Below are 16,258 nucleotides of genomic sequence, written 5' to 3'. Positions count from 1 at the left end.
GAGGCATCTGATATCTGTTCTCTAGGCCTTTTAGAAAACATGGAGTGGTTCCTTTGGCAACATATATGCGAATCTACAAGAAAGGTGATATTGTAGACATCAAGGGAATGTGTACTGTTGAAAAAAAAAAATGCCCCACAAAGGTTATCATAGTAAAAACGGAAGAGTCTACAATGTTACCCAGCATGCTGTTGGCCTTGCTGTAAACAGATTAAGGGCAAGATTCCTGCCAACAGAATTAATGTGTATATTGAGCATATTAAGCATTATAAGAGCAGAGATAGCTTCCTAAAATGTGTGAAGGAAAATGACCAGAAAAAGAAGGAAGCCAAAGAGAAAGGTATCTGGGTTTAGCTGAAGCGCCAGCCTACTCCACCCAGAGAAGCACACTTTGTGAGACCCAATGGAAAGGAGCCTGAGCTTCTGGAACCCATTCCCTATGAATTCATGGCATGGTGGGTGTTAAAATAAACTAAACTATGGTCTACAACAACAACAACAAAACACATTCTGTATTGGTATCCTGTAATGCCTACACATGGTTCTCTGCCATGAAGCTAAATTAGAGGAAACTCTGGGAAATAAGAGTGTTCTTTTTCTTATTCCCTCTCTGGTCCACTGTGGTGCAATGGTTTGATTAGAAGTAGAGTAATCTTGGAAAACTGGAAAATACGGGATATTTTTGGACATACAGCATGAATATTTATTTGTCCTAGTATCAGCTCTTTTCATGATTTTGTTGAAGTATCACCAAAGTTCTCATTGGAAAGACTTGACATTTATTCTAAGACGTTAGAGCTAGAGCATCAAGAAGGGTTAGAAATAGATAAGCTCTGAGTGTCCTACGTAACTTAAGGGACTGATTTGTCATGGCTCCCAGCACAAGAGTGATGGAGCCTGAATGAAAATTTAGCAGACAAATGTAAACATAATGAGTGTATGAGAACCTAACAGGATAATTTGCTTCCTTAAATTGGGCAATAGAAAACCCGGGCATCTATAGCTTTTTTAATGTATTATTCACAGACAAGTCTTTTTGTGTTAAGAACTGGGTCATGAGGACTCCTAGACAGCTCTGACTGACCTGGGAGAAGTTGCAAAAAGCAGTCCTTTCTCTTGGTATCTCATGACTGTATTTCTCGGCTATTAATCATGAATGCAAAGCCGGCAGGAATGTCAGGGAACAGGACATTACCTAAGGCACAGAATCCTGTTCTTTCTTTCCAGGCACCTATAAATGCCAAGGCTTGGGACAACTGGGGAAAAAATTCTGGAAAACTAGGAGATGCAATAAATGCTATAATATAAAGGTGTACTCTTCCTACTTCCGTGCCACTAAACTTTTCTCCAAACTGAAGCATTAAAAGCCCATCTCCAATTCTATGGGATTCAAAAGAGAATGCACTAAACAGTTTATTAACCTAACACTTGACAATATTCTTTCAGAAGACATAAGCTATTTTTAAAAACTCAGCTTTGAAGGTCAAATTCAGAGATCCAGTAATGCTCTTTGGAGGGGAGATGTTTGAATGGGAGAAAATATCATTTGTACACACCCCTCTTGCATAAGTTTGTAGGTGGAACATATGCTAACAAAAGACAGATTCACAGAGAAAAACAAGCAAATTTATTAACCTGTGCAGTGTATATCACATAGTAGAAACCTCTGGAAAATATCTTGAGGCAGTGTCTTGGGGGTCTGGTTTAAATAATATTTTAATAAAACACAATACATCTGAGCGTAATGATGAGACAAAGGAATAAGTACTTTTGGGCTTTCAATTGGAGCCAGCAGATGGTATAGTGATTTCGTCACTAGACTCCCACATGGCCGACCTTGGTTTGAATCCTGGACCCAGTAGCTTCAAACTCAGGCCAGGTGCATGTGCGTGCATGCCCAAAATCCTGGGAGGAGAATGGAGGAGAAGGTGTCCCTGTATGGCTATCTTTCCTGGGGGAAGGGGGGAGATGATTTCTCACTTTCCTTCTCTCTCTCTCTGGTGAGTGCACGTGCCCTATAGCAAAAATCTCTCCAAAAAAACCAGAAAGATGAGGCAATTGTGAGAAGGAGCAAAAGTCTGTTTACAGGTTTGTCTGGTGCTGCCATCTCTGAGTTGATGTCCAAGAGTTAGATTTTCTTTAGACAAGAAGAAGAAAGAGAGTAGAAAGACCACTTGTCTTTGCGAATCTTTATTCTTCATCAGGCAAACAGAGGTAAGGCAGAGAGCTCCTCTGTGGTTTAACTGACTTTAGCTGAACAATCCTTAACATAGCAGGGAAAAAGACTTCGGTGCTTTATTCTCGATGACAGATCCCAACACTGATGTTATGAAAAACTCATTGGTAATTTCCTGTAAACTTCTAACCAAATGAATAAAAGAACAGATCATTTATTTCCTATGAAGAAAGTGTCCCTTTTAATAAAATGACACTAGGAATGTTGGGTACTCATAGTTCAGAGTCCTGCCTACCTGTGAAGTAACATGAGGCTCCCTCTCCAAGGCTGAGTCTCTTATACTGAAGTGTAAGTCATGAAAGTACCACCTTGGCATCTCTGAAGGACTAAGAAATAATGAAGCATTGTCTCTCTACTTGGAATCCACACTTTAATAGTACTCTGATTTGTGATCACAGGGTTGGGACTATGCAAACCCCATTGCTACTTGGCTAATTAGCCAACTCAACCAAGGGAGGAATGCTAGAAGACTCGTTCTTTGCCAGTTTCTCTCTGACTGCGAGAGGTTCCTGTAACACTTCACCTAGGCAGTAGCAATTCTTCCTTGTAGCAGCAGATGTTCTGCTTTGCAGTTCTTTTTTTTTCAGACTGCCTTTGTCTTGCTCCTTCAATCAGTGCCCTCCCTCCTAGATTTGGGTCTCAAATCCTCCAACGTCAGAGACCTCAACAACAGCTAATAAATATACCTTCCTACGAGGCCTGACTTTGTAGTCCAAGGCCTGTTAAGAGCTCCAAGTATATAAGTTTTAATCATTTCAGCCACTTCCCATTGCGCCACCAGTCCTAAGAGAACAGTTTGTAGTTATTTCCTTTTGTATTTCCTCTTCCCTTTTCAGTTGCTTAATAACTAGTAAAATATTTTATATTAAATTATTTGTAGAAATAATTGTAGTGTTTTTCTCCTCGATGCATCCTGAATCACACATCCTCCTCTTCTCATGCTTCTTCCGTATGGCCAAGTGGTAGAAAAGATGGGAAAGATGGAACAAGAAAGGTACTATGAAAGGCACAGGATTCTGCCTCCCAAACTCTCATACCTCAAAGTACAAGAAGCTAATAGTTTGGAGAGAAATATGCATGATATTGAATTTAAGTTAACTTAATTTCACTCCAAACATAAATTGACTCCAAAATTCTGACTGTGAAAATTTCTAGACTGGTCTTTAAATAGGACAGAAAGCTTACATTTCTCCTCAACTAGCTACCAGCAGTACTCAGATGGATGATTTCTGTGACACGAGTCTCAGAGTCTGTCTCAGATCATCTTTTTGAAGGTCAAAGTCACACAATTCCAGTAAGGAGGGTTACTCGGTATCCTAATAGTGTGAAATGACAAGCTGCCACGAGACAGAATGATAGAGTTCACCCCTGAAGAGCTCTCGAATGTATGGCTACAAATGTTGGCACAGTCTCCACATCACTTTCAGAAGGGCAGATGAAGATTTCCCAGAATTTATATACACTTGCACCAAGCTATAGCTTGGTGCCCTGAAAAAGGGAGCTACGCATACAGGAAATACTCACAAAGAGGGAACTGCGGACAGGATAGTTTTGAGCAAGAAGAGAAGCATGAAATGCCCTTCCTAGGCTTCATTGTTCTTACCGAGTGCTGGACCATGGAGGCTCTTTTTCAGATTGCTCCAGCAAACTTAGGGAATTAGTTATTCATGGACCAGCCCCCCAACCCTCATCCCAGCTTTGTTTTCTCAGGCAAGATAAATGCTGTTTTAGACTATATGTTAAGTTTACAGAATGGGCAAATACTCTGAGGGCTAAGGACTTTGCACAAAGCAACATTTCTCTTTACTCTGTTACTATGATTCTGTACCCACAACACGCCTGGGCAGAAATCTCAGAGCAATAAGAATCAAGAGTGAAGCAAAGGGTCTTGTCTATTAAGGCCTTGTATACTTTAACTATTATGCAGTTTGGGGACAGAACAAAAGGGACTAGACAGTTAAGGATTGTCATAAGTCTTATAGCTTGAACAACAGTTCCTCCATTTAATGGACACAAGGATATAAGGTTCTTTGTTGAAAATGATGTACATGGTACAATAATATCCTTGATTTGATAATCATACACTGCATACATGCTTTGAAAAATCATACTGTGCTCCATTAAAATATATAATTAAATGCAAATAAGAAGCTATAAAATTAAATTTCAAAAAATTTGCCTGTGTTATTCATGACTAATTTTACTTACAGAAAAGTTGTCCCTCAAATAAAAATAATTCTATATACCTTTATCAAGATTGTTATGAGCATTGACTAATTTCTCTCTCCGTGTGTACATACACAGAAGAGAGCACCTATAAGATGATAAAACAAAGAGAAAGGAAAGAAAGATAGGGAGGAAGGGAGGAGGAGGAGAAGAAAAAGAATAGGAGGAAGAAGAGAAGAAAAAGAAGAGATGGGGAAAAATGCAATGAGTGAAGAAAAAGAGAAAGCTTGTTGAAAAGTTACAATATTGTGGTCTTTTCCTTAATTACTTCCTTATTTAGCTCCTAAAAGTAAGGACAATTTCTTTCATAATAAGAGTTAATTTATCAAAATAAGGAAATTATTATTGGTATAATTATTCTACTTTATATGCCTTATTCAGATATTGCTAGTAATCCCATTAATATCTCTTTCTAAATAATAATTTATTTATTTCCATTTATTATTATTTTTATTTTGACCAGAGAGAGAGAGAGAGAGAAAGGGAGAAAACAAGCTGCCAGGTCCAGGACTTGAACTGCAGTCGGACATGTGGGAATCCAGTGCTTTAACCACCATACCACCTGCTGGTCCCTCTAGTATATATCCTTTATAGCAAGTTTTTGTTTGTTTGTTTTTCCAGGATCCAATCTAAGATTCCATGGTCTTTAATGATAATATCTTTAGTCAACTTTACACTAGATTTTCTGTCATACTTGGTCTTCTATCAGCTTGACATTTTTGAAGAATACAGACCTGTTATTTTGTAGAATTTCTCTCAGTCTGGGTTTGTCTGCTGTTTCCTCATGGATTAGAATCAGAATGTGTATTTTGAAAGAAACACCACAGATGTGATATGTGTCATTTTCAATGTTTCATGGGGCTATAGTTTGTATATGTCCCCCATAGTTCATGTATTAAGTTATTAAGAGACTAAGAGGTGAAAAACTGATCAAATTATGGGGTCAAAAGATAGAGCTTTGGGGAAGAGAACAGTGATTGAGTGGCTGAGGGTTAAGCTCTCACATTTGAGCTAGAAGTTTTACAAGGAAAGAAAATGTGACAAGCAGAGATCACATAAATATAGACCATACTTTGCTCGGCTCAAGGTTCTGTCTTCTATTATTTTGTGATGCCTTTAGACCTTCCACATGGCCTGAAATGTGAGTCAATAAACCTCTCTTCCCCATAAATCACCCCGTCTCAGGGATTTCTGCTAGCAACACAATATCAAACTGAGACGCATGTTAAGAAGGCACATTTTGTCTATTTGTTCACTCTGGGTGATGTAGACTTTAATGACTTAAAAGAAAGATAAATCAAGTTTCTTCACTGAAAGTTATTAGTTTTTCCAGGAACCTTGTCAGGAGAGAGTCTGAGACTCTATAAATGTCCTCTTCTTCATCAAACTTTTACCTATTCATTTTATATATTTATTTAATTTTTTCTTCACCCACTAGCGTTAGCATCCTTTGATGATTCATATTTAAAAATATTATTATGATGCTTGCTAAATGATGACTGCCAAATAATAGATAATTCCTTTTATACTTATTAGTTGGCATTCTACTGTAAGGAAAAGCTTTCTCTTCTTCCTTATTTAATTCTTTTTATTTGTTTATAACAGGATGGAGTCATGGATTCTAATTTTATTTTATGAATTATATTCCATTACTATCATTATTCATTTTGATGCTTAAACTTCTCCAGATTTTGTTAGTGGGATTCCTTTCAGACCTTTTAACTTTTGAAGTATTCCCATTATTCTTTGAGTTCTTCTATACTTTCTGGCATAGCAAGATGTTCCCGGCTCATTTATTCTTTACTGTCCTGCCCTGAAATCGGCTATTTTTGTAAAGTTCTTTCCTGGTTTCTTTTCTTTTAATTAAGGGTGGGATTTAGAATTCATGATCTGGATAGTGGTGTGTCATTGCTGTTATGTCCTCTGAACTGACAGAGCTCTGAGATAAACATATAATCTCTCTCTTTCAGTCCCTTCCCCACCATCTTGATGACATTTTATATCATGCAATCAATCTATGCCTATTTCTCCATTAACAGAAGTTGTTTTTTATCATTATTAGATCAAATATAGCAGTTTCCAATTATTTGTTCTAGCCCTAAAAACCTGACTTACACAGATCTGGGAAGTAAATGCTGTATCTCAGCATGGAGGAATTGAGTGACCAGATGTCCCCAAAGGACTCCCTTCTGTATAGAAGAATGTGACTGAAATTTTGCTTACAGCTCTCAGTAGAAAGCAGATCAAGTATTTCCCAGTAAATTCTGTCCTTTTGCCCCCACTGCATCTGAGAAGCATAAATAGAAGAACCAACATGAATCAGAACAGAAATCACAAGAGTTACATGAAACTTTGCCTCAGAGACTGGTCCCGATAAAAACTTTGGATTACTAATTATGAGGCCTTCAGATTGTATTGATGAAAAAAAATTCCCTTTGCCTTTAAAGGCTAGATAGATAGATAGATAGATAGATAGATAGATAGATTCACAAAGACAGTTTACACTGGAAAAAAAATCTTACAGAATTGAGCACATGGCAGGACACAAAGGATTCTATTACTCCTTTTTAGCCTGCCCTTAATGCTAAGTTTCTTGCCCAGAGTAAAAAGTGCCTGAAAAGTGAAATGGAATAAAAGAGGACAAAATTGTTCCACCTGATTCAGTCATAGCAAATTTGTTCACTAAAATATGCCTGTAAAAACCAATCTCAGACCCTTTAATGACAGAAGACATGGGATGAAACTATGGCCACCCAATAGGTTAGATAAATTCCTTTCAGAAAGTATGACCCGCCTGAAAATGTCCTGGTCTTGATGGTTAGACTCATCAAGTCCTGGGGATGGTCCAGGGAAGGGTGAGACAACATTTTACCGATGAATTTTTAATGGAGTCAAGACTAGAGGAAAGAATTAAATGAGATGTCTTCTAAAGCCCTTTCTGGTTGCCCCATGACCTGGTGGTTAAGGGAGCCAAATCTCAAATAGCTGTCTATGCAGTTCAAGTTTCAGACCCAGTAGATTGAAAAGCATACTGGCACAAGTACATGTGTGCCCCAAATCCAAATAGGGTAGAGAAATGGAGGAGAAAGGATTGTGGTGTGGCTACATCCCATTGACAAAGTTTTTCTCCTCTCTGGGGAGTGACAATTTCCTCCCGTAGGCAAATAAAATGAATTCAAAAATATAGGCCTTTCATTAGGGAAGGAAGGTGCAATTCTAGTTTTCAACCACAGCTTCCATTCACAACTAAACATACTCTGGATCTTCATAACAGTCAGGAAATCACTTTTCCATTGATAGGGGCAACTAAAGGAGAGATGCCCACTAAAATGACATGAGGATGTTGGTAACTCATCACTCAAATATTCGTTAAAGTAAATGGAAAGAGGGACCAGCAGTTGGCATAATGGTTATGTCACTCGACGCCCATGTAGTTGACCGCGGTTCGAGTCCCAGACCTGTTGGTTTAAACTCATGCCACGCACATGTGCATACATGTCCAAGATCCCAAGAGGAGAATGGAGGAGAAGGGATTGCAGCATGGCCATTCCCCCTAGAGGGTGATTTCTCACTTTCTGTATCTCTGTCTCTGTCTTTCTGGTGAGCATACACACCCTATAGCAAAAACCTCTCAAAAAAAAAAAAAAAAAGTAAATGGAGAGAAATATTTATGGCACTAAGATTCTTGTACAAATTTGGTCCCTCAGAGTAGCTCTCAATTACACGATTACCATGAAATATTTTATCAAGAAATTACCAAAAGTAATCATGTACATAGAATTCTTAGTTTCAACCATCTCCTCATCCTTTATTTTATACCTTCCTCTGTCTGATCTGAGAATAGGGTGCCAAATGGAGTAATGTAAGGTGACTGGGAGCACGGAATGAAGCAAGTGATACATAAGGCTTACAAAGATATGGAAATCATAAGAGACAGAAGCTTAAGCATGAAGCTCCTTTTCTTTGATCTCACACTACTACTTCTAAAAAATCCCATTCACAGCACTGTAGGGTGGTGTATTTGAGGGAGTGATGCTCAAAACCAAAATGTGATATTCATTCCAAACTTGGGCTTAAGATGTGGAAAAGGTTGTCATTATAACCTATAAAAAGCCAGGCCTTTGACTTTGTTTAATTTAGGTCACAGAGGTCATAATTGGGTATAAGATATTCTTTCTGAGCCTGACATTCCACAGTGAGGTCAGAAACAGGTAGATTAAATAAAGTTATTCTTACCTCCATACAGATTTCTGCATAAAGTCAGACCCAGGACATTTTCCAGAAAATCCTGGGAAATTCAGGCATTGTATAATGTAAAGTGTCTATGTTTCTTCTTTGATATCTCCATGCTATAATGTTGTAGGGCCAAAATATAAATGGTTGTAAATATATATATTTGTGTGTGTGTGTGTGTGTACTTCATTGCACCTGATTCATAATGTGTTTTAATCCTGACAATTAGGGATTTGAGCCAAGTAATCATTAGCCATTGCACTGTATCAAAAGGCAAAGAAAGAATCTAATTTCAGTGATGAAGGCCAACATATCACAGAAGAATTTGCATGAAGCTCAATATACCACATCTTTCTTTTCTTTTTTTTGTTTTTGTTTTGTTTCTCTATTTAAGAACTATTCCCTGTTATAAAGGCATAGTATAGCTTGCTTAGAGTCTAGGGGAAATATTCATGAAGCAAAGTTACTCATTGACTATAGATCAAATAAGGAAGACTTGGAAATTGAGCTGTTTGGAGATGTAGAAAGAAGTGGCATTTGTCTCATTCAGCGTTCATTTGCTCCTGCTGTAATGACTTTGAAAGCCTCATGTAGAATAATATGATAGCTTTAAAGAGGAGGTTAAATGTGTTATTCACGGCATTACTACATATCAGACTTTTCAGGAGGCAAGAGGACAGTTTAATAACAGTAATCTCTAATTCTATCCCTGATACATTGCTCCCATACTGAAGGCCATGCACACAAAGCTGAAAGGGGACTCCCCAGTTTTCCATATTATATATAACGTTTCAGTCTGCCTGGAGTGGGATGATGTGAGCAACTCTAAGGAACTGCAAAATCTACTGAGTCTCAGTATTGCCCAAATGCAGTCACAACAACTGCAGGAAACGGTGACCACACAGGGTTAGGCATGTTAAGAGGAGCTTCTGTTTGTAACGCACACTAGAGAAGAGTCCGTAGAGTTTGCAGTTCTGCTGATCAGAAGCATGAGGTCCTGAGCTTTGAGCCATGAAGGCCTCTGCCAGACAGCTCTAGACAAATCAAGAGAAATTCATGAAGCAAAATATCCTCTTTTTGTCATGCCTCCAAGAAATTCTCTTTTATGAAGACAAACAGCAGGATTAACGGGAATTCAAGCATGAGCAAAGAGTACCTTTTACCACTGTCATCCTGTGCTTTAATGTGAAGGCAATGAAGCATGAAAAGTCAGACAAATGACAGGGATACTGCATGATGCTACAGCGCATTCGCAGATGACCTGTCTGCAAGGAAGACATGGAAGATTACACAAGGAACTTAAAAAGAGCTATTTGTTGTAGAACCGCCGGATCCCAAACCTTGGTTTGCCCAAGTGAATGAATGAGCCCTGACCTACTCACACTGAAAGGTCACATTCTTGCTGAATATACTCTCTAATTGCCTTCCTCCTCTTTCTGTTTAAATATTTCTCTAAAAGTCCCCAAAGGGTTTGTTATATGAGCTCAAGAATCACTGCAGCAGTCTCTGGTCTCGGCATCCCGGGGCCTACCCTTAATCAGGCATTATATGTGCAGAACCTGCTACTTTCAACGCACTTCACATGTGATCTGCTGTGTTCCCCGCTTCCCTATAGGAGTCCTCATCTCTCCCATGTCACAGTGGTCAATGAGGTCACCCTAGACACCAATGCTCTTAATCCTTGTCAGACAGAAATGTTTAGGAGTCTTCTTCAAGGTAAGGAAAATTCACTCTTCTCTGCCTTAATGCCCTCCTAGGGAAGGAGAAGCGCTTTCCCTTCTAGATTAAGATCTTTTAGTGAGGTAAGAATGATTCTCTCTTACTTCTTTAGAAGAGTTGTCAAAGCAGGATTACTTGGGCCCCAGTATGTGAAAGTGTTGAGTAGGATGTGTCTTTCAGCTTCTGCACAGAGCACAGCTCACCTGACAACCCTGTGTGACAGGACTGAGAGTAGGCTAGATAGAGTTCAGGGCCATGCTGTTTACCTGGTAACATTGTTTTCATCCATTCTCCTTTTTGTCTTTTATTTTTTATTATTTACCTCTCTGCCATAAAGATGAGGGGTCTTCCAAAAGTCCATAAAATGAATTTCAAACTTTATTTTGGCACCTAAATAAACTTGTACTTTAATTCTATTTCTCCAAGAACTTTTTGAAATCCCCTTATACCTCCTTTAATGGACAGTTATTGTGAGAGATGAAAACACTGCATGAAAAAGAACCCCAATATTTAACTTTAGGCATCCTGTGATTCCATGGATGAGGTTAAAACACAAGTTGGCAAGACTAAGGATTAGGAGAAAGGGTATGACATTTTATGTCTCTAACTTCAGTATCAGACCATGTGCCCTTAGCATCTTCTGCAAGGTTGCTCCAATGAATATGAAAAGAGATTAATATTCATTCATCTATTGTTTCAGGGGGTACAAAGGTTGGCTATTATGACCTACACAAAGTCAACCACTGGCTTGGTTTACTCAAGGTCAGAAAGATCAATCTTGTGCATAAAATTTTATCACAAGGCTTGAAGCTCAAGTGAGATTGCATAAGAAACCACTCTTGTCCTTTTATTTGTACATTGCCTACAAATACCTCATTTCTCAAATGATCTTTGGACCAGTTTTAACATCTCAAAAATTAATTAATTGATACCAGTAACATGTTTTCATTTTGCATTTGCCTGGGGGAGCAATCTTGATTTTACCATTTTGAAAATTATACTTCAACAAGATTTAAGAATTTTACAGATTTCGGCTAATCATCTCTATGGCCTGGTGGCTAAGGCAGCTGGATCCACACGGCCAATTGTGTGGTTCAGGTTCTGGATCCAGCAGCTTGAGAAACATGCTCGGTGTATGTACACCTGTCCCAAATCCTAAAAGGAGGAAGAATATAAAAGGGACTGTAGCATGACCATATCCCAGGGAGGTTACTTTTTCTTCTTCCTCTCTCTTTTTCTCCCTGACAAACACACATGCCCTCTACAACACACACATACACACACACATATACACACAAAAGGAGTCAGTCAGTGGCATGGTGGTTAAGGTAGCTGGACCCCACATGGCTGAGTACACAGTTCGAGACCCATACCTGGTGGCTTAAAAAACATGTCAGGTGTATGTTTATGCATGCCTGAAGTCCAGACAGGAGGGACAACTGGAGAAGAGGGAATTGCAGTGTGACCATTCCCTGTTCTTCTCCCTTTTGCTTTCTCTTTTTTTCTCTGATGAGTGCATATACCCTCTGGGAAATTATAAAAGAGAGAGTTTTATACATTTATTTGAGGGACAGACTGTTGTTTTATTAAGACTGAGAAATTTATTAGAAGGAAAAATGAATGTTAAGAAAAAGAAAAGGATTTAGACCTCACGTAAAAGAAAAAAGATTTTTAAAAGATGAAGTACAAGCTGCTTTCCTGAAGTTTAACTCCCCATCTCTGGGCCTGGTTTTGACTTTCTTCCATTATCTCCTTTAGAGTCAAATGCAGAGTGACAGTTTCTAATGCCACAAGGAAGACCGTCGGCTTATAGCAACAGCTAGACCAGGCACTTGGTAAGCAAGATAGTCCTAGAAGGAGGCAATGGGTCAGTGGGCAGGTGCAAGAGATCACAAAGATTTCCTTACAGAAGTTGGCATTCTTGGTAGAACACAAATAACCCACAGAACTCAAATTCCTTCATTGTGCATTTTTCCAACATGGAAGTGTTGGTAAGCTTGAGGCTCCCAGATTCATACTTCAGCTCAGCTGTAAGAAACAAATGGGACGGTAATAAAATGTAAATATAGGAGGTAAATATTCAAAGAAAGCTGAAACATAATTATGTATGTATGATGGACCGTGAAAGCTGTAAGCGCCATTTTCTGACCACCCAGCCCTTTTTCATCAGTCCCTTTGCACTTGGCTTGTCTTTCAGAGGAAAATAAGTACTCAGCTGTTTGAGGACCCTGAGGAATTTGGGATCTTGAGTGGGAGATATTAAAGAAAATTTTCAAAGCCTTAGGAGCATGAAGGAAGAGGAGATTTTAAGGACTTCATAAAAAAGGTTCAGATCTAGGGAAGGGGATTATACAAAAGAACAGCTGGGGCCAGCTATTGGTGTGGTGGTTAAGGTGGCTGGATCCCACATGGCTGACTGCATGGTTCGAGTCCTGGACCTGGAAGCTTGAGAGACACACTAGGCACATGTGTGTATGTGCCCAATATCCCAAAATGGAGAAGAGATCACAGTGTGACAGTTCCGTATAGGCATTGTTTTCTGGCTTTCCTTCTCTCCTCTTTGTCTCCTCCAGTGATTGCGACCACCGTCTGGAAAATTTTTTTTAAAATGGACAGTTGAAATTCACATATGCCAGACACATGTTCAGGTCTTTACAGGGAGAATGCATTTAAATCTCTACTTGGTAGGCAAATGCAATTATTTTCCTGGTTTCAGTGATGAGGAAAATAAGGCTGAAAGAAGATATGGATACAGGTCACATAATTAAAAGGTGGCAGGTAGGGGAAAAGCTAAGCACCTTTTGAGGGAGTCCAGTTTGGAAGGTTGGAGGCCAAGCAGAGGAAGACCATTTCTTGTTGGTGACCCACTTCTGAGGGCCCTTGGAGATTTCCTGAATGAAAACCATGGCGTTCTCCCAGTCTCATCTGCCCCTCTCAGCTAACTGGCTTTCACTGCTGCCGCATACACTCCCTGATGGTTTGCCCAATACACTGATGGGTCGTTCATGCCCAATTCTCACAAGCACTATACCTGACAGAGCTGGGAGGTGGGCTTTGCAAGTTGAGTGCTTAGACACCCCTCAAATTTTTCCAGTTTCCTAGAGCTGGAGTCTTGAGGTCTTTTTTCAATAAGAAGTAAAACTAAACCTTAGTAGTGTATCCTTCAAAATGAAAGGGGGTAACTGTGCTTAGAGCTAATCCCTGACACCTCTTTCTCCCTCATCCACAACATCCAGTCCATCAGCAAGCCCTCACAATTCCCCCACTAGAACGTATAAACAGCTCCATTTTCTTCATATCTATGGCCACCACTCTAATTTAACAATTATTTTCTGTGGCTTGGATGACCACAGCATGCTAATTACATCCATGTTTCCCCATCACCAATTCATTTCCCATAATGCTTTAAACTAAATTGACACTCTTCAGCAGCTCGTCATTGCATTTAAGAAAACTCCAATTCCCGGGAACCAGCAGTTAGCGTAATGGCTATGTCGCTGGACTCCCACGTAGTCGACCGCGGTTTGTGTCCCGGACCCGGTGGCTTAAAACTCACGCCGGGCGCGTGTGCGTGCGTGCCCAAGATCCCGAGAGGAGAATGGAGGAGAAGGGATTGCGGCGTGACCATCCCCCCCTGGGGGGTGATTTCTCACTTTCTGTTTCTATGTCTCTCTCTGTCTGTCTGGCGAGTGCACGCGCCCTACAGTGAAAATCTCTCCAAAAAAAAAAAAAAGAAAACTCCAATTCCCTAGCAGTGGGCTCCAAAGTGGTGTATAATTTGGCCCCTTGCTCACGGTATTTCAGCTGTGCTGGATTTTGAACATATTTCTCATTCCTGGCCTTTTCTCTCCTCAGAGTTCATCCTTCTACTAGAAACTCTTTTCTCAGCTCTTGCTTGATTGGCATAATACAAATTTTATTTCTTAGTTCAAATGTCACCCCACAGTGAGTCATTCTCACTCTCCCCACCCTCAGTCTTTATCCACCCTCTTTGACTTTCATTGCTTCATAGCACTTGTGATACTTTGCTCCTCGTAGAAAAAGGTCACAGTCCTGGTCCTCCATCATCTAACTGTGTGACCTTGTAACCGTATCTTCCCTCAGCCTCACTGTCCTCTTCTATGGATAATAATCATTAGGAGGAGAGAACACGAGCCAGGAAGTACAATACAGAAGAGCATCTCGACAGTGAACCCACAGACAGTTCCTGCCCTTGTGGAGTTTAGAGTCCAGTGGGTCAGGAGGGAAAAAAACAACTACAACAAAAACCATTACCCCAACCTCCAAGAGCTTATAATAAAATAGGAAAGACAAAGACGATAACACTCATTGTTCGTCACCATGAGTGCAGTAATAAATATGTGACAAGGGAAATTAAGAACCTCAATTTTAATGTGATCCTCCATGAGGATACTCTGAAGGAGTGAGTGAATTAATCTTAAAGGTTGAGGAGTTGAAGGACTAGGAGATGGTGTAATGGTTACATCGTTGGATTCCCATGTAGTCGACTGCGTTTTGAGTCCCAGAACTGGCAGCTTAAGACTCATGCTAGGCATGCATGTGTGCATGTCCAAAATCCCAAGAGGAGAAAGGAGGAGAAGGGATTGTGGGATGGTCATCCTCCCTCGGGGGTGGGGGAGGTGATTTCTCACTTTCTGTCTGTCTGTCTCTCTCTGTCTCTCTAGCAAGTGTATACGCCCTATAGCAAAAATATCTCTCTTAAAAAAAAAAGAGAGAGAGAGAGATTGAGGAATTGAGGCAGGGAAGGATATTCCTGAGGAAACTGGGTGAGCCAGGACAGAAGTTCACCAAAAGATCCTCGACCACAGGAATGTAGAGTTGATGGGACAATTCTGCCAATACCCTTGCTTGCTGATACTTCTGGTAAAGGGCACAAGATGAGGTCTAAATGATATCTTCATTCTTAGCACACTCAAGAAGAGCTCTCCTGCCTATATCTACTGTTCTTTGCAAATACACAGGACATTAATGATCTCACAGAGCAGACAGAAATAAACAGTAGTCCCTTCTGAACTCCTTTCTTTTGCCCCTTTTTAAAAAGAAATCAAGGCATTTGACTTTCTTTGAGCTAAGCATATCCAAAATTCCTCATAGTCTGCCACAATGGGTCTACAGTTGTAACCGCCAGTTCTTAGAATAACCCTGATTGATCTGAGTGTTTTGGAAACATCCAGAAAAATGTGTCCAGCATACCTGCAATGATTAAAAACTATGTTCATAATAAACATCAGCAACTAATACTATTTACATTTATTTTATTTCAGGAACTTCTTTAGACTGCATGCACAAAATTGATCTTTAGAACTGCCCACTGGTAGGTACTGCTATGATTTCATACAATGAAGAAATGGAGGCCCAGAGAACTTAAGCAATTGGCTCAAGGTCACTCAGAAAACAACTGGTGAGACCTGGAGTCCATCCAGGCAGTCTGTCTCCAGAGTCCACACTTTGCAGCTTCCTCCCATTACTCTGTGGTATCTCCTGAAATTTTAATGCTGCTTTTGGAGCCAAGACCCACACTCTGTACTTTTTTAAATATCTCAGAATTATCAAGTCCAAGTTGGAAAGGTCCCAAGAGGTAGATGGTCTGGTCACCATTAGTACTACTGGTCAAGAAGCTCTTAGAAAGAAATCGGTGTTTCCAAAGAATACTGTACCGACCACCAGGATCTGCTGGATGACTTTGATACACATGGTAAGCATTTTCTTTGAATAACTATGTACTTTTAAAATCTGGGTTAGAGAGACATTATGTTACTATATATATATATATATATATTATATATATATATATATACACACACACACACATACATATACACG

Source organism: Tupaia chinensis, unplaced genomic scaffold (genome assembly GCF_000334495.1).
Source record: "Tupaia chinensis unplaced genomic scaffold, TupChi_1.0 Scaffold000228_1, whole genome shotgun sequence".
Lineage (NCBI taxonomy): Eukaryota > Metazoa > Chordata > Mammalia > Scandentia > Tupaiidae > Tupaia > Tupaia belangeri.
This window is presented reverse-complemented; position numbering follows the sequence as displayed.